Here is a 20,389-nt window from a genome sequence, read left to right on the forward strand (position 1 = left end):
ACGTATCCACCATTACAGCATCATACAGAATACTTTCACTGCCCTGGAAATACCCTGTACTCTGCCTATGGATCCCGCCATCCCTCATCCTTCTTCCTACCTCCTGCAACCACTGATTTAATCTTTTTATTGTCTCCACAGTTTTACCTTTTCTAGAATGTCATATAATTGATTCCATAAAAGTATATTGCCTTTTCACACTGACTTCTTTCACTTAGCAATATGCATTTAAGATTTCTCCATGTCTTTTTGTAGCTTGATAGACCATTTCTTTTTGTTGTTTTTTTTTTGTGGAGGGGGTAATTAGGTTTGTTGGTTTGTTTGTTTCATTTATTTTTTTAATGGAGGTACTGAAGATTGAACCTCAGACCTTGTGCATGCTAAGTCTGCACTCTACCACTGAGCTATACCCTCCTCCTCATCATTTCTTTTTATTGTTAAATAATATTCCATTGTATGGAAGTACCACAGTTTCACCTATTGAAGGACATCTTGGTTGCTTCTAATTTTTGGCAATTATGAATAAAGTTATTGTAAACATTAGTGCACAGGTTTTTATGTGAATATAATTCTTCATTTCATTTGGATAAATGCCTAGGAACACAGTTGCTAGATCTTATGTTAAGACTATGCTTAGCTTTGTAAGAAACTGCCAAACTGTCTTCCAAAGTAGCTGTACCATTTAGCATTCCTACCAGCAATGAATGAGAGTTCCTGCTGCTCCACATTCTTTCCAGCTTTTGGCATTGTTGTGTTTTGCATTTTAGTCATTCTAATAGGCATGCAGTGGTTACCTCATTGTTGGCATCCATCTACTTCTACAAAGCAGAATCTTTAGCCCTCTTTGACAGCTTTCTCTCCCTTAGCTCTTATCACCAATCTCTTTTGTGGATTTTCCTTCTGCATATCTTCCATTTTATCTACTCTCGATCTTCATCGCTGCTACCCTAGTCCAATCCATCAATCATTACCTCTAGATTACCTCCAAGCTCTCTTGCACCCTAAATAATGCAACCAGAGCAATCTTTTCAAAAAGTAAATCTGATCACATTGCATTATCCCCCAAACTTGCTGGAAACTTCTCAATAGATTTGCATTGTGCTAAGATAAAACCAGATTATTTTTTGTCCTGACCTACAATGTTCTGTATGGCTGTCCCCTACTTGTTCAGTCTCATCTGGAATCATGCCTCTGCACTCCCTGCACTAATCCTGCTGGTCCTATTGAGAGTCTTGAAAACACTTCTTAAGACATTCTGTTTCTTCTGCTAATTCTGATCCTCATCATCACCAAGCCCCTCTTTACCCCATTCCCTTTGCCCAGTTTGTTCCTACTCATCCTTTCACTGTAAGTACAAGTGTTATACATTAGGGAAGGCTCCCCCGAGCTCACCAAAGAGGTGGGTTCTCCTGTTATTCTCGCATGATACCATATATTTTATGCGCAGATTGTAACCATACATTTGTCTTTATGATTATTTGATTGATGTCTGTCTCCCACACTACATTCTAAGTTTGAGGAGGGGTTTGCATGTTTGTTTATGTATTCATTTCTTTAAAATCAGTACAACCTCAGCAACTAACACACAGCATGTCACCAAGTAGATGTCTCATACAAATGTGCTGAACAGATACTTTGTCCTGGAGAATAGTGAGATTTATTAGTCAGAAATCAAAATTTAGGGACTTATGAGCTATACAGTCAAAGAAATCTAGCTGGTAAATGGATATAAGGCAAAATAGAAAAAGAGGGAAGAAAAAGAAAACTATCATTTTAGATGCACAGTATTTTCTTTTTCTCCTCACACTTAAGGAACCTGTAACGGAGGTAATAACCACTTAGGTGAAGCTTCAGGGATCTTAAAAATGGTGGCAATCAAAAAAAAAATCTTTGATTAAAAAAACCCTAACTGCTGCTTTTGTTTCCCCTATCCTATAAATCCAAGAGGTTTTTCAGTTTTTCCTATTTGGATGAAATACAGAATCTGTGGTTTTTAATCAGCCCTGTCCATGTGCATTAATGCTTCCTTAATGGTGATGCCTCTCTACTTGTATTATCCCCAAGTTAAAAGAACACAAGCGCATGTGTGTGTAAGCCCAACAGGTTACAAGAACGTAATAGAAAACAGCCCATTGTCATCCTTTCAAGCCCATTCCCAGATGTCTTTTCCCTGCACTGAGGTTATTTGCATGTGTTGAGATTTTGGCTAAATCTTGGACCACATTGTGCCTTTATAGTATTACTCACTCTAAATAAAGGATCTGCATTTCCTCTGAGATCTGCAAAGTAGCCAGCACAAGCCACCATACCTTAAGCAAGCTTATGAATTACTAATTAAGGCAATGAGAAATAAGTGTGCTCTGAGATGTTTCTTTTCTCTCAAGAATCATCATGAAGCCTTTGGATGTGCATCCCTAAGCACTGATATAAGTGTAGTCACTGTGAAGTCTTCTGGTAATGCTGGCTTAGCCTGAAGCTGTGTATTTATGCTCAAAACCTTGCTGGCCATGGCTGGGAATATACCGGTTTGCAGAGAAATATTAACAAAGTCTTTGGTGAGACACTGTTTATTTCAGTGGAGGCTGCCATTCATTTGTCAGTTCACATCAACATTTCTAAAATATTTTTGGACACCAGTTACATATGCCAAGCATAGAACTAGCATGTGGACATAAAAGTAATTTCCTTAGCTTACAAATTATAACGGACCTACATGTACAATGGGCTATGTACTATGTGAGAAAGAAGCCTCAATTAATAAGTGTGTTCTGAGGTCAGACAGCATGGTGCTCCATAATTTGGCTCCCGTTCCACTTATTTGACTTTATCTTATCTTTTCCACTTGGTTATTAATTTTCCAAATCTACTGAGAGGAACTCCAGGGAAGGAACTCTGGGACTGTGGGGAGGGTGTCGTCAAGAGGCAACTCAGCAGACAGGGCTCCAATCTTTCATCCTCCTCCCCTTTTTACTGCAGTCGTTTTGCTGGTCTTACATATTGTGCCCCTTCATCTGATTTCGTTGGGAGGACCCAGGACTAATACATTTTGAAAATGATGATTCTAGACAAACCATCTCTTCTAGTCAGACTGCTCACCTTTATTGTCTCCACTCCTCAATAACACGTTACAATTGTTCATGTGTCTTTGCCCATTGTTTTCCTTTCCTTCTTCCAACTCAGAAAGCCCTCTACATTTTCTCTGCCATGTGTCTGCTCATAGAAGACCCCTCCTCCAAGGTTCAGTTCCATGGAAAGTTCCTTAATAACTTTCACCTGAGTCAGTAATTGCTTTATTTTAATCATCAAAATGTTAAGCATAACTCTAGTTTCATACAATATCCTCAGTAGATGTTTGTAGACTGAGTCATGTCCACGTAAAAGGATGAAATATGAAGGAAACTGAGACATTATCTGAAGGGCATCCTCTGTGAGTACAACTGTAGGAAGTACACAGATTTTTATTTTTTAATCTTAGTTTTGGAAATTTTATACAGTTTCATTTTTTATGTAAATAATGAAAAAGAATTGGGGAGGGAAAAGCTGAATACATTTGCCCCTTGATATCCCTGGGAATTGGTTCCAGGACCCCCCACAGATACCAAATCTGAGATGCTCAAGTCCCTTACATAAAATGGCATGGGGCTTGCATATAACCTATGCACAGCCTCTTATATACTTTGAATTGGTTCTAGATTATTTACACTGTACCTCAAACAGTGTAAATGCTATGTAAATAGTTGTAAATACAATCCAAATGCTGTGTAAGTAATTACCATTGCACAGCAAGTTCAAGTTTTGCTTTTTGGAACTTTCTAGAATTAAAAAAAATTATTTTAATCTGCAGTCGATTGAATCCACAGTAGCAGAACCTGCAGATACAGAGAGACAACTGTAGGTTTCTTCAAGGAAAGCAACTTCAGTCTCCAAGAGTTATGCCATACTCAGGACTCAGGACTCCTGAATGTTTGTTTAGCCTTAAAGAAAGACATTAATTCATCACCCTGGCCTCTATGGCAAATACTGGAGCTCTTTTTAGAATTTTACAATTTCTAAGGAAAGGTTGCTTTTTATTACAATCTAGTTTCTTCTATTTCAACTTCAAAAAGTATAAGGGAAATGAATTTGAATGAGGCATGATTTCTGCTTCTAGTAACTCATGCTTTAGTGATGAGACCATCACAAAGAGAAGAATCACTGCAGCCTGTGGTAAGATTGGAGTCTCAATGTGACAGTAAATAGACGGAAAGACTGGTTTTGTCTGAAGGGGTCTCCAGCAGACCTGACAGAGGAAGCTCTGCCTAAAGACTGTGCAGAAATGCAATAGCAGGAAATGAGGTTGGAGTATCCAAGGCTCAGGGGACATCATGGGAAAGGCACAGAATCAGGGAATTGTAGGAAATGTTGCTGATGCCATGAATCGCATGGGTGACCACAGCACCAGTTACAGTGGGGATGGCACATGAGATGCAACATGGAAAATCTCCAGCTTCCAGTTCATACAAGATATTTGATTTTGTTATATGTGCAGTTTGGGGGTCACTGAATGTTCTGAAAAGGGGAATGATGTGATAGGATAGGGCTTGGGTCTGGTGACAAGAGAGAAGACTTAGGAAACTATTGGGATGCTCCTGACAAGCTTTAATGATGACTGGACCTAGGCAATGCCAAGGAGACTAGAAAGACTGATGGTGAGAGATACTTCAAGAACCAACTAACAGGATTTGATACCTCTTGGATGGGATAGAGAAAGAAAACACTTTAATAGAGAGATAAAGTACTTGAAGAAGTCTCCAAAGTTTTGAGTTTGAAATACTGGAGGGATAATGATTCTATCTATTGAGATACAGAATGTATCAGATAGAGGAAACTTGCGAGTCAAGAGGAAGACCTAGTGGGGAAAGGCAGTGTAGAGATACACACTAAACTTCAAATGCCTACAGCTTATCCATGAAATGGTGTCCCACAGGTGATTAAAGATGCACAAACTGAATCAGGAATGGAGAGCTTATTTGGGAATCATTACAACAGAGTCATAATGAAGTCATGGACAGTGGAAGGCAAAGAGTGTAGATAACCATGGGAAAGTCTCACTGATGAAAAGATGCTGACTGAGCCCAGACATGAAATCAGGAAAATACTCTATCAGGGACGTCAAGAGAGGGAGTTATGAAAAGCAGACAGAATGAGTAGATTGAGACTGTAAGGGATTGAACTTGCTAATTAAGCAGATTTTAATGATCTAAAAAGGTGACTTCCCTAGAGGAAATAGAAGGTGGAACTCAGATTGCAAGAGGTTGAGGAGTCAGTAAGAGGGGAGAGATGGGATAGGAGCTTGAGGAGGACAAGGAAGAGGGCTGACTCTTGGTATATGCTTTGAATGTGTTTGAAGGTGAGGGGGAAAGAATGAAAGAATCATCATAGAGAGTAAGCTGCATATAAAATTAATTCTAACCATGTTGTAGCAATAAGTAGATATAAGCAAGTGAGTGTAGACCTCTGCAAGAAATCAGACCAAAGGCTAAGAACAGTGGGAAATAGGTCAGTTTAATATCCCTGGGCATCAGAGAGCTCTGCCGGAAAAGGATATTTGGCTGTTAAGTAGTTTTGATCACAGTGATTTTGGTCACATATGGTATGCACACACCAACTAGCAATAGGGTTATCTCCAAGGAAGGACTGAGGAAGGATGAAACAAAGGAGCTTGGGCACCAGCCACTCCCCATATTACGATGACATGATAATGACAGGAAGTGTGGCCTGATTTGGTTCCAGCGCAGGAACCTGGAGGAAGTCCTGGGTAGGAGCCTGGAGAGAGTCAAGAGGGAGAACAAAGGAGGGAGGGGCTTGGAGTTTTGCAAAAGCACATAAAACCAAGCTGGTATTCTGAGATTGTCTGATAGCGCAGGCTTGTCACCTCACTCTCTGATTTTGGCCCAAATCAGTATTAAATTAGACATGTAATTATGAACCAGGTCTCTCACTGTTTTACCAGGCAGCATTACTAAGTGGAGTAAACCTTGAACCAGAGAATGGGGTCATGGACAGGGGATCTGGCTCAGAGAAGCCACAAAAGTCTATTGCTTGGGTCACTCTTTCCCTGCTCTGACTCAGAGTCCAGAAGGGTTGGGGCTTTTCCATCTGAAAGAGATGAAGGAGACGTAACAACAGATGGGCAGAAGTGGAAGTTATGAAAGGCTGAAAGGAGGTGGTTGCTTAGGAGGAGGAAGGAGATTCCGTCTAAAACATGGGTAAAGAGTAAGCTACTGGATTTGGAATGAAGCAGAACAATTGGAAAGAAGCTACAGTAAAGGGATGATTTAGAAAATCTCTGAGGTTAAAAGGAGGGAAATTTCCCTTGAATTTGCCTCAAACTGTTGATGTGGGTAAGGGTTTGAGAACTTGGGAGGAACTGAAAAAGGTTTTCAGTTTCTGTGGGGCACTCGATGGTGTGCCTAGGAGTTGGTTACCAGGACTCATGAGCAAAGAGCTGGGGATGTGAAACGCTAGGGAGGGCAGCTGAGGAAGCTGATGGAGACCAGGAAAGGGCTAAAAGATGGAGAAGGTTAAGTCCAGAAGCTGACGGATGGACTCAGTTGTGCTCAAAGAGTAGGACAACGATGAAAGACTAGGACTGCATTTCACTCTTCAAGTCACCACTAGAAATATTACATTGTGGTTTTCATCGGCCGGGTTAAGAGCTCCTTATATTATTTCAGTGACTCCCGCCATTATGAGGAAATACAGTGAGGTGGAAGTAGAAATTCAAACCCTCCAGAACACTTGTCCAATACAATGTGGATTTCAACGGTACTTTAAAATTTTCTAATAGTCACAATAAAAATAAATAAATTAAAAGAAACAGGTCTTAAGGACACATTAACTCAATGTATCTAAAACGTTATCATTTCAATTCATTATCAATATACAAATTATCATTGAGATTACCTACATTCTCTTTTTTCTTTCTAAGTCTTTCAAACCTTGTGTGTATTGCTTGTTTTCAGCACACCTCAATCTGGAGGCTAAAATTTTATCAAAAATACTTGCCCTGCACTTAGATTTCATATAATTTACTGCTGAAAAAGGAGATTCACATATCCAGGTTGTTCCAAACAGAATTAAAATTTGAGAAGTTTTTATGTTTAAATTTATACTCACTACAGTGAAATAAAATTTTAAAAATTCAGTTTTTCAGTGTCATAGCTAAATCCACGTGTCCAGTAGCCCCTGTGGTCAGTGGCTGCTACACTGAATAGCACAGAGCCAGCACACTGGGTAATTGCTAATAAAGTTATTAAGAAGTTATTGACCGTTATTGGGATTTATGTAGTATTTTATTGAAATTAAGAGGGGAGAATTGGATTCTGCCCTTTGGGAAATAAAACCGCGAAGGCATGAGAGAATGAGCGTCTGATTCTCGTTGTTTGGGAAAGTGCCAGGAGACACATGTATACCAGCATAGCCACAACCTGCCACAAAGAAAGTTCCTGTGTTTTTCTCTCATATTCAGATGATTCTGAATGGTCTGAAGCTGACCTCTCTTCTAAAAGGATAGCCCTGCATTAAGCATTAAAATGCAAATGATGATAACTATATTATCAAATTATTCACCCTATTTTCCAAGTCCTTTTGCTAGACTGTGGGCTATTGATAAGAGACTTCTTAGAATTATCTTCCATTTTCATTATTTTTAGAAGCGTTTGGCTCTTGTTTGTGCACCAATTAGGAGGCTTGGATAAAAGGAGCTGGTGGAAGAAGAGAGATCTGCATTGTTGTTAGTGTGATTTATGCTGCCTTCTCTGTCCCACCTGTATATATAGCTCATAATCAATTTGCACATAAAGTTGATTGAGCTCTATGGGAATATTTAGATGAAAGAAACTCTGTAAATGCCAGATATTTATTATCTTCATTATGGCGATATAATGTGGTAATAACAGAAATGTTACAATTGATTTAATGGAGCTCTGTAATTTGAAGCAAGTTTTAGAGTTATTATGGCGAACTTATTTCTTGAATTTTTATATTATTCATGCAAGTTGTTTCATCTATGAGCTTTCTCACATGGTGACAGGACGCTGAGTAGATTTGGTTTCTTTTACAGAAACATCACAGTTTACAAAGAACAACTGCACAGATTTGTCTGTTATTAGTTACTTATAAAGTAGGAAGGACGGTGTGATCGGTCCTAGTTTAGAGATGAAAAAAGGGAGGCTTAGAGATGTGTAGTTTGAGATGACACAACTAGCAAATGGCTGTGTGAAGACGAATACTTATCTCTTTCTTATCATGAATTCAAATTTGTAAACTATGTGCTGATGAGTAATATTCCAGAAAAGCAGTAGGAAAGAATGGCTAAGAGTGCAGGCTCTGAGTGCAGCAGCCCTGGTTCAAATCCTTCTCTGCTTCTCACTACCCATGTGATCTTACTCAAGGTACTCTCAAAGCCTCAGTTTCCTCACTTATAAAAAGGGAAATAATAATAATTACATAAGCTTTTTTTTTACATTAAGCTGAAACTATTACTCAATTTGTGATCGAAGAACACAGATATTTATAAGAACGGCATTTTAAATAAATACCTGGAGACATTAACATTAGGTATAAGCATCACTGTGACAACCATCTGAGCACTTATTTTCTCTACTAACCACAGCCCAAGCCTCTCTGCCTCCTACCTACTACCTCCCAACCCTACTGGCCTCTTTATAGAGCTCTGAAACTGCTAAACTCTTTCTCTTCCATAGCGTCTTTGCAGAGGCTGGTCCCTCAGTCCAGAATGCTTTCTAATAAGTTTTTGCAGGTCCTCCCTCCGTCCCTCCGTCCCTCCCTCCCTTCCTTCCTTCCTTCCATCTCTCTTTCCTTCCTTCTAGTCTGAGGCTAAATGCCACCATCTCACAGAGGCCTTTCATAACTACCCCATCTAGGGAGATTCCCCTTATCCCCTAGTTACCTCTTATTACTAGTCTCTGTTCCTTCATAGCCAATATCACAGTTTATTTAAAATTTTATTACTCACTGAATTCAACTTATTTGTCCACATAAGATTTTCCCCGCAATATCCTGAGGGTGGTATATAGTGTGTGTTTCTGTTTGAATATACGTATATCCAATTTTGCATTCTGCTTTAATAACCTAGCATTTTACTGAGGTCATTTTCTGGTGATTAATATATGTTTATAACGCAACATTTTAATGTTTGTATATTATTTGTTCATATGGATCACACTGGCTTATTTGATCACTTCTGTTTTATTGTACCTTTTTTTCACTTTCTAAAAACTATTTTAAGAAATGTTGCTATGTTTGTACTTAAGTCCCTGTTTATACCTTTGTGCTAAATTTCTTTCTGGAGAGATTATAACAATTTATATTCTGTGATGGTGTTTGCGAACACCTGTTTTACATACTGTGAGCAGCACTGAATGTTAATCTTCATAAATAATGCAATTTTTATTGGTAAGAAATAGCACTTTCTTATTTTAACTTGCATTTTTTTGATTACTCAGGAGTAATTGGGTTTTCTTGTTTACTAGACACTTGTATTTCTTCTTCCAGAAGTGGGCTTTCTATTCATTCTTCCATTTTGGTTTTATGTTTTCTTATTAATAAGGCCAATTTTATATTAAGAATATTAGCCAATTGTCTATATTATTGAAAATATTTTTCCAATTTCTTGCTTGATTTTTAATTTTGTTTATATTTTCGATGGATATGCTTTAAAAATTTTTATGCACTCAAGTTGACTGAACTTTACCTTTATGATCTTTTTCTACCCTCTTCATATTTAAAAGGTCCTTACATAAGACAAGATCAGTTAAATATCCATAAATTTTCTCAAATTATTTAATTTTTTTCATTTGATTTAACTCTTTAGGCCTTCTAAAATATATCAAGTATGATGTCATATGACATATTCTAATTTGTCTTTTTTTTTTAAAGAAAATACCTATATTTTCTGAATAATTCATTTCTTTCTTATTGGCTTATGGTATTTTATCACATATTCCATTCTCATGCATACCAGAAGGTTAGCTGGAAACCTACACTGGTGTCTTTTCTGTAATTACTGTAGGTTTAAATGATAATTTAATATCTAGTAATACAATTTCCCCCTCCCTATTCTCCTTTTCCAAAATTTTTTCAGCTACTATTGCTTGTTTATACTTCCAATAAATAAAGAACTGTAGTGTCAATTCTGGTAGGCTGAATAATGACCCTCAAAGATATCCAGGTCCTATTTTCTGTAACTAGTGAACGTTATCTTATATGGAAAAAGGGTCCTTGAAGGTATAACTAAATGAAGGCACTTTAGATGGGAAAATTTTCCTGGATAGACAGGCCTTAGATGTAATCACTAGTCTGTTTAAGTAGAAGACAGAGGGAGATTTGACTACAGAGAATAAAGCTGTGTGAAGATGGAACAGAGAGAGAGTTGAAGACTCTACCTGCCTTGAAGATGGAACAAAGGGCGCTGAGCCAAGGAAGGCAAGGAATGCAGGTCTAGACACAGGAAGCAAGGAAAAGGAATCTTCCCTAGAGCCTCCCAAGGGAGCATGGCCGTGCCTACACCTTGATTTCAGTGCAGTGAATCTGCTTTTGGACTTCTATGTCCAGAACTGTGTGAGGATACATGTATGTTCTTTTAAACCATCAAGTTTGTGGTAATTTATTACAGCAGTGATAGGAAACTAATACATCAATTTAATAAAAAATGCTCATGGGATGTTTGTGAATTTTCATTAATGTCATCCATTAATATTTGAAGAATTGACATATTTAAGTTATCAATATTCCTTTCCAAGCAAATATATCTCTTATTTCTGAGTAAAATGTTATGGCTTTTGGGGAAATTTCTTGTACTAATATTTCCAATGAAAGAGATTTTTGTTTTTCAGAGAATTAGCAGCATATTTTTTGTAAAGCAATTTTCTGGAGGGTAAGTATAGAGGGAAAATGGGTGTCATTAAGATTGGCAGGAGCTGGGCATTTAACAGGTCAACTTCTATGCTATTATACAAAGAACAACAATTTGGTTCTTCAAAAGAGGTTAGCGTAAAGAAACAAACTCACTATTTCTCTAAATTATCTTATTCTTTTGGAAGGCTTTTCTGTAAGCGGGTTTTGTTTACTCTATGAGGACAGATGATGAATAAATGGAAATATAAAGCTGTGTTATCTCTTTAAAATACAACCTTTTTCTATAACACGGCATCAGAGTATTCCCAAAATAATTCTTAAAGACTGAAGTCATGTTTTTCACCAAGACATCAAAACTCTGAGGTTTCTGGCATTTTATATATACCCATCTTCTCTGGTTTGCATTTCATTTTTTATTGTCCTTATTTTGATAATCAATCTACTTACTGTTTCATTGTGGACACTGAAATTTATTTTGTTGTGTTTCAGACATAGTTATGGCAAGAAATTCTGATGTGTTGGGAGTGGAGTTAATTATTCACAGATTTTTAATATGATTCATGGGACATTTGGGGCTGGTAATTTTTCTAGTAGGTGGTTTGAGTAGGTGAACATAAGAATCCTATAAGAATCTGAAAACATGCAGATGTCTTGATCTTCCTCAAAATATACAGAGGGAGTCAAAGCATTTGTATTTTTAAAAAGCACAAAAGTTCCCTCACCTTGGGTTATGTAGTAAACCCTCCGGAATTAGAGATCTTCTTGAACTGTCAGTCAGTCATCCCCAAAGATCTGCTGCTTGTCATCACCCTGACATAGCTATGTCAATGTGTCCCATTCTCTTTGCGCTAAGAAGAGAATCTAGTTACTCTTCTTGCCCCTAGCCAGTATCTCCCAGAATTTTCTCTTATATAGTAAATCTTACTAAGAGTCAGAAAGGGCAACTTCAAATATTTAATCAATGTTACTTTATTTCACAGGGAAATTTTTATGCTAGTGCAGCATTTGTGAATTGAAAATTAGAAAGTTCTTTAGTGTATCTCTTTCCAATGTCAAGGGTATACCATTTCTAGTTTATACTGATATTGTGACTATAACTTTGATGGAAAATATCCTACAAACACAGTAATTTTAAGGAAAGGAAATATGTCATCTTTTTGTTCTGACTTTTTAATCCTAAATCTTCTTCAAGGAAATGCCTTCTTCTTAAAGACTATTAACATACTTAATTTTCATGGTAACCTTTCTTGTTTCTAATTGTGAGGCATTTGCAATTATTTTGGTGCCTAAATACTATGGTTTTTATTGTGCTTCAATATTTACATTAGAATTTTTTCTCTACAAGTACAAGGCTCTTAAAGGCTGAGATTTGTAGTACCCCATGCACTGCTGGGAAAACAGTGGTCCCTTCTTATCTGTGGTTTTGATTCTGCGGTTTCTGTTACCCGTGGTCAACTATGGTCCAAAAAATATGAAATGGAAAATCCCTGAAATAACCAATTCATAAGTTTTAAATTGCAGCCATTCTGAGTAGCATGATGAAATCTTGCACTGTCCTGCTCAGCATTGCCTAGGACATACATAAATCATCCCTTTGCCCGGAATATCCTGTGTTAGTCACTCAATGGCCATCTGGGTTATCAGATGACTACTGCTGTGTTACCACAGTGCTTGTGTTCATCACCCTTATTTTACTTAATAATGACCCCAGAACACAGAGTAGGGATGCTGGCAACTCGGATATGCCCAAGAGAAGCTGTAAAGTGCTTCCTTTATGTGAAAAGGTTCAAGTTCCAGACTTAAAAAGGAAAGAAAAAAAAGTGCTGAGGTTGCTAAGATCTACACTATGAACTAATCTTCTATTTGTGAAATTGTGAAGAAGGAAAAAGAAATCCGTGCTAGTTTTTGTTGTTGTACTTCAAGCTGCAGAAGTTATTGCCACAGCGTGTGATAAGTGCTTAGTTAAGATGGAAAATGCATTACATTTGTACAATGAAAGGGAGAGAAACTACACTCACATAACTTTTATTACAGTATATTACTATAATTATTTTTACTGTATTATTGGTTATTGTTATTAATCTCTTACTGTGCATAATTTATAAATTAAAGTTCATCATAGGTATGTCTGTATAGGAAAAAACATAGTATCTACAGGGTTCAGTACTATTTGTGGTTTCAGGCATCCACTGGGGGTCTTGGAACATAACTCCCACAGGTAAAGGGAGATAATTGTTTTCTCAAGTACATTTTAAGTGCATGAAACTCATATATTGAATTGAATGAAATAAAAACATCTTTCTTAACAGAGAAACTGATTTTATCAGTTCCAGCTAAGCAAAGTTATTACCTATTTATTTATTTTTTTGTACAGTTAGAAAATCTAATGAGATTAAAGAAAGTGACCATTTTCTTTTTGCAGCTGGTCTTAAAAATATGACTGCCATCTTGGTATCATGCATTGTTGTTTTTAGAAGAATGCATTTCAAAAACTATTGTATTCATATGTAAACAGCAAAACCAACCTTTAGTAGCTACGTTTAGTGTGAGTCTGGTGTGTACATACACATTCTGATGTCTGTGTTTGGTTTAAACGTGTGTGGTGAGGTGAGAGGAGAAACTTTCCTTACGGTAATCATCAAAGCAATACTTAGATGAGAAACATACAACAGGTGTGTGATTCAAGATAAGTTACATCCGTTATTATCCAAAAAATTTAAATCTCTTCACTTTGCTTACTACAATAGTAATGCATCACCTGTGTGGAGGATTTCTTGGCATTATTGGCTGACCTTAATATTTATCATAAAAACACTGTTAAAGGAATGACATTGTAAATGCTCTCTTCCACTTTTATGAAAGTGTTATTAAAATGTCTTTACAGAATACAACCATCTTCTCATTAGATGTCACAGAAGGGTTCGATGAAAATAGGCTTTTCCCACAAGTTCCAATCCCCTTATCTTTTTTCCCAGCTGTTCTGATTCTTCTAAAAATCAACTTCTCCTGATGGTTTCTGTTAATAGGTAATAAGACCAGTGATTCAAATCACTTATTACCCTCTTCGGGCTTTCAGACCATTCTAGCATGCTTCTAGTTAGAATAATGATTGCAGTGATAAGTCGACGTGAGAGGATAGTAATTTTATACATTAATGCTCATCGACCTCCTTAGATTTACATTAGCTCTTGCAATAATAAAAAACGTTCTAATGGTAGAAGAAATATTTATGAATATTTTAAATATATATGTGCCCTCTAGCAAAATTAGAGTTCTACCTGAGCTTTACTGGGATACATTTTGCTGCAGCAAAGCATGTACTTCCAGTACTGATAATAGATAAATTTAGATTACTCTGTGTTCTTGTATTCCTTCTCAAAATGTTGTATTTTGATCGTATCTACTAGCTGTGTCTTTAGAGCTCTTTAAGGGAAATTCACTTTAATTTATAAGACAAATTTAAAATAATTGCTAGCCCTGTCTCCTTCATCTTTCCTCCCGCAGGTGCACAGGCACAGGGAGACATGGTTATATTTACTATTTCCACAGAGTCTCCATGACCTAGTGACTAGCTCTGACATGTCTGGTAACAACTCTGACATAGAAGAAGATGTATACTTTTTAACTGGAAGTAGCTACCTTTTCAAATTCTTTAGCAAACCATTACTTGGCATAAAGTCACTTTGGAATCAATTAAATATGAACCTTTGTCACATCAGTATTCATTGAAAAGCACTTAGGTGATTAAAGACCCTTGGCTCCTAAATATTTGACTACTCACCAGCACCAGCCATTTAGAAAGCCTTATTAGCTCTTTATACTTGCAGGGATGGCAGCATGGAAAAGTGAACAAAATGAGGGGAAACATAATTGCCTCCAAATGAATTTTCCTTCAGCTTCGGCATGGCTTGTGCTATTCTGGGGTGTGCCTGTTCTTCCTCTAACTCCCCATACCTTCTGCTGCTACCTTCTGGGGCTTCCAGAACTCTCTGCTTCTACAGCACAGTCTTTTTAAATGAAAATTCAAGATAAAAATGAATGAATAAATTTATAAATTTTCATCATCCAAGTGGGATCAGGCTAGACTACACATCTTCCATTTAGCAAATGAAGCAGGTACGAGCGTGTTTAATATTTCAAGAACTGCCTTTGAACAAATTTTTAAACATGTTAGAGCACATGTAAACACGGTAAACAGGAATAACATTAGTTTTAAATGCTAACTTATGATACTAATCACAATAATGACTACTCTATTGACGGAATTATACATGAAGCTACGTGGTGTATGTGTGTTTCTTTCATCTTCTCAGCACCAATGCTATGAGGTCAGTATTTTCATCCTTGTTTATGTATGAGAAAGCTGAGGCTTGGAGAAGTAATTTAAGTAATTCAGGTGATCCTCAGAAGATTACACAGTGCTGTAATTGGAATTAGAATCCAGGCTGGCCTAAATTCTAAGTTCCGTTTCTTGACCATTAAGCCCAATGATGCCTTACAAAGGTTCTCTAAGAGTCTATAAAGAGATTTCTTCAGAACTGTTTAAGTTCTTAAGTGCACAACAACTTTTTGCTTGGACAGTTACTGAGTAAGGTAAAAACTTTTATAAAGCTTACCCTTTGCTCAATTTGTTTCTAATTCATAATTTTACCTGTTCAGATGGAAACTTCTAGTCATTATATACCTGATGCTTTCATGAAGTTAAGCCCTTTCATATATAAAGAGTCTAATATACAGTCTGTATATTCAAAACTTTACATGATCTTGTAATGCTTGGCTAAAATTTGCAAAACATTTACCTGTGCTTTATTTGGATAATCAATGTCATTAAAAAATATTCCACATCATAAATGTCCTAATTTAAAATAATACTCTTTAATAAATTGAAACAAATAATTATAAAAAGGAGATACTTTCTTCTCCAACAGCATAATAATGACCATTGACAGAATTAGTGAGTGACTAATTGCCAAAAGGGAACATGAAACAATTATTACGAGACCAGATAATTAATTTATAATGAAAAGGAGTGATACATTTGGCAAAAACTTTTTTAATGCTTTTTGATTTATTTTAAAATAATAATTTTTTTCCAAGTTTATGACTCTATATTTTCCCTTCTGTGTAATGCCCATTTCTTTCAATTCTATAGAAATTATTTTAATCTCAAATAATAAAAAACCTGTATGCTTATTAATCTGACTCAGGCTTAATGAGAATTAAAGTTTGGGGTTTTCCTGCTGTCAGCAAAGTCCTCCAATTGTCTCAGTTTTGTAAGATTACTGCCAATATATACAAATTTGCCAGGAATGTTACACTAAATATTAATGGGCATCGAGATTGCTATGCTTGAATTTTTATTCAATGTATTGTTCAGTAACTTTATTTTAATCTGCAGTATTATTAAGCTTGGTATTCTAGGTGTAGTGTTGTTAATATATTGCATATTTTCTCTCCTTTCTCCTTTCAATGTACAGATTTTTTTCTATTTCATACCTTTTAGGTCAGGCATACATGTTAACTTTCATGTGGTTTAATCCCCTGGGTACTGAATGCATTGCTATTTGGGTACTCACATGCATCCGACCATCTCGTGGAGTCCAGGTGGAGAAGAGAAATATCTTCATCTGAAGCAAGATGCTAGAAGACAGGAGAATGTTTTAGGTTAGTCAGAGGTTGCAGTAAAGTTAGGTGAGGAGAATTCTTCTCAAATATTTCTACGTTCTCTGTGGAACATAAGGCAATATTATGACTTATGGTGAAGAGCTGGGAAAGCAAGCTTAAAAGGGATCATAACACAGATGCCATGGGGAAGGTGAAGGGGGCTGACTAGGGACACGATAAGCGATCATGAGCAATCCTCAAGCCCCTTGACCATGTAGCCTGCGCAGGTCTGCAATATGGGCAGGATGTCCTTTCGGGATGAATGCTGATAAAGCGGCCTCTGGGCTGCCACAGATTCAATATGCCCAGATATGAGTTTTAGGGGCTAAAAAGGTGCCATTTTCTCATTTACGCTACTCTATGAAATATATATAGTAAGAGTCTTTTTCTACAAGACTGTAACATCTTTGTTAGTTTTGAATTTTAAAATAATGACAAATAAACCATGACATACCAGTGCAATTGAACACTACACATATTAAAAGGAGTAAGATGGGAAGGACCATACATGCTTACATAGGAGGATTTCATAGAGATATTAAATGAATAAAATTGCAACATGATATGTGTAGTAAGTTTTTTTTTGTGTGTGAATAAGTTGTGGTTAAAACATACCCATGGACTGTTATTAGTTTGTAGGCATTAGATAGTCTACAGGCTGCAATTGTGGAATTTAGACATGGCTTCATAACAGCATATTCCTTTGTTTCTGAGGCTGAATGGCTAACTTTTCTTGAAGTATATATGATAAAGTGGGACACTGCCCACCTTAATGTTATCATCTATCAGCAGGACTCTAGATGGTGTCATCTGATGAAGTATAAGGGTGTGGCTTGGAGATTTAAGTCTGGTTAGAGTAGGTCAGAGCTTTACTGGAAAAATCTTTACTATCCCAGAAAATGGAGGAGCTCTCAAATTCTCACTAGTAGTGAAACATTGTGAGAGAAGGAGAGAGAGAGAGAGAGACATTATTGAGTATTCTGGGCATAAAAGCTGTGTAGTGGGTTTGGTCTTTGAAGCTTTTATTTCCAGATATGGTGGGCAATTCATGTCAACACTCTCACTGAACTCAACTCAATAACAGATTTAAAAAATCTGCTTAAAGGTACTGAAAAACAAACAAACAAGCAAAAAATCTAATGATAAATGATCAAACCAGAATCCTGAGGGGGACAGAAGCATAGGGAAGATAACCTGGCATTGCGGATGCTTTATCCTGCGGGGTAATGCACTGATTATTGAGAAGGCAGACAGGTCAAGAGGCTTACTAGCCCTCTTGAAAATACCCATATAAATACAGGATGCCCAGGGAAATTTGAATTTCAGATAAATGAGGAGCAATTTTTCAGTATAATCATGTCCTGTGCAATATTTGGTTTAAGGTGAATGAAGAGGAAAAGCTAATATCCACAGGAGGTCAGCCCATATGGGTGTTCAACAATGAACTATTGATAGGCTTTATTGCCATGTGAGGTTTTAATTTATGGTGGACTAATACTTTCATACCAATAGTTTTTTATGACCACTGCTGCTTTTGTTCTTCTTTCCTAGTATGAAAGGAAAGATGCAGTTGAAAAATTTGAAAAAAGGATGGCTGAATTTGGCAGAAAAGAGAGGAGGAACTGAGATAAAATGGATGTTTAGTGAGTTGCTTTTTTCCTGTGTTACATTCCCCCAAACACACACACACACACAATGGGAGAAGAAAGAGAAGAAAATCAGATTTTCCTTTGAGAAGATTTAAAGATCTAAGCATAGGGGAATCTGTATAGTTCTTCAAGTGGGAAGCTAGTGGAAGTACTCACAGACCAACCACAAGGTAGAGTGAACAGAAGAAATGGCTGGATGGCATGTGGAGATGGGAGAAAGAGGAGATAGCAGAGCACTTCCTCTGCATTCTGAAAGGAGTAGAGAGAGCCAAACTGCCGGAGCCGGCTGTAAAAGTAGTGGAGAGGCAGGTCCAAGTATTTGAAGAAGTGCAAATTGAGGAGAAATCCCAACCTACAGCAGTGGTAAGAAGTAGACAGCCCACGTACAGTCAGCATACATGGTGGAAATCTCTAGGAATCGCTCCTCCAGACAACACCAGCTGGGCTAAAAGCTGAGGAAGTTCTAGGATGTGGGAACAGATGGGAAGGGTGTATATGTAGAGTCATAACAATGACCTAACAATGGCCCAAGTTGCTTAACAATGATTCCAAGTCAAACAATGACCTCTCTTTTCCTACTGGGATGGTTAACTTTATGTGTGAATTTGACTTTGCTAAAGGTTGCCCAGACAGCTGGTAAAACATTATTTCTGAGTGAGTCTGTGAAGGTATTTCTGGAGGAGATTAATATTTGAATTGGTAAAACAGATAGTCCTTCCCCATATGGATAGGCATCATCCAATCTGCTGAGGCCCTGAATAGAACAAAAAGATGGAGGAAAGGTGGCTTTAGTTTCTCTGCTTGAGCTGAAACATCTATTTTATCCTTCCTGGTTTTTGGACTTCTGGATTCAGATCAAGAGCAACATCAGTATACCCCTACCCACCACCCCTTGCCCAGTTCTTAGGCTTTTAGACTTTGACTGAATCATACCACTAGTTTTCCTAATTCTCCAGCTTGCAGACAGCAGATCTATGACTCTTTGACCTCATAACTGCTTGAGCCAATTCCTATAATAAATATTCTCTTATCTCTTTTTGTAGCTTATTGGTTCTATTTCTCTGGAGAGGTCTGACTAATCCACTTACTAACCCTACTGGGAAGTAGGCTAGCAAACCCATAAGAATACAGACAAGTTAGACAGCAAGTAGATACAGAGAAAAACCTAGGAATTTATGGTAAGCTAAGATATGATTGTATCATAAAACTAAATCTGTCAAGAAATCATTGTGTTGGGTTGAGAGACACTGAAATTGATTGGAGTAAAATGTTCACATTATATAGCTGGGATTTCAGAGACAGGTATAAATTGATTATAGAAATGAAGAGAATTTGCTTAGAATCTTGACTATAAATCTTCTACTTGTGATATCAGGCTATACACAGAAAGAACCTGAAGAAAGATCGAATCAAATTACTCATGGTGATTTGGGACTGGAGTGATGTGGAGTGGAATGGAGATATGGGATTATAGCAATACTCCCTTAGTACATTGTATATTTCTCAAATGTTTCAATTTTGAACCAAAGGAATAGTTTCATTGGAGCAAGAAATAGATCCTTCCAAACACGAGAAAGATTAACATTAACATGGGGAAATGGACTGAGCATATATAATCATGACCTTCCTCTTACTGGCGCACTGAACTACTAGGCAAAGCATAGCATAGAACTGGAAAACCTGGGGGAGATCCCAGTTGCTACATCTAAGACCTCAGATTCATTGATGAGAAGATGTACCTTCAGGGCACTGCTGTTGTAAATGCTGAGCAAAGACCCAATCATTACAATGTGGCTCTGCCTCTTTGGAAAAGCCCATGATGAGGCTCTGATTCGTGGCTAGGGTGGAACATCTGAGTTAACACAGGGAAAAGAATGACCTGTCATCTTGCTTCATGAATCCCTGGAAGAAATAATTTTCCTGCTCACTTTAGCTGTCTGAGAGAAATATCCAGGTAGAGTAGAACTACCACTTCCTCATTTAGCTGGGAGAGGATGGTTCTCTACACTGGAGAAGCCTCCTGGCTAAGCCTCCGTGAAGAGGACTTAATTTAGTCCTGTCACTTCCCATCTGCTGGTGGAGAAAATCTTATCATATTTTTCACTACTGGATCGTCCATTACTGCTGAAGAGCTGAGGTGACAACTCACACTGAGG

General features: G+C 37.3%; 1 long non-coding RNA gene across 1 annotated transcript in view; it reads right to left on the reverse strand.

The window, feature by feature from the left end:
- Positions 1 to 18,700, reverse strand: part of LOC116283503 (uncharacterized) — a 173,981-nt gene extending 155,281 nt beyond the window's left edge. The window contains exons 1-2 of the long non-coding RNA XR_004193134.2: positions 18,621 to 18,700; positions 16,497 to 16,560 (exon numbers count right to left, since the gene is read on the reverse strand). This is a non-coding gene — a long non-coding RNA (uncharacterized lncRNA). The remainder of the gene's footprint in view (positions 1 to 16,496; positions 16,561 to 18,620) is intronic.
- Between the last annotated feature and the right edge of the window lie 1,689 nt (positions 18,701 to 20,389).

This window comes from Vicugna pacos, chromosome 15 (genome assembly GCF_048564905.1).
Source record: "Vicugna pacos chromosome 15, VicPac4, whole genome shotgun sequence".
Lineage (NCBI taxonomy): Eukaryota > Metazoa > Chordata > Mammalia > Artiodactyla > Camelidae > Vicugna > Vicugna pacos.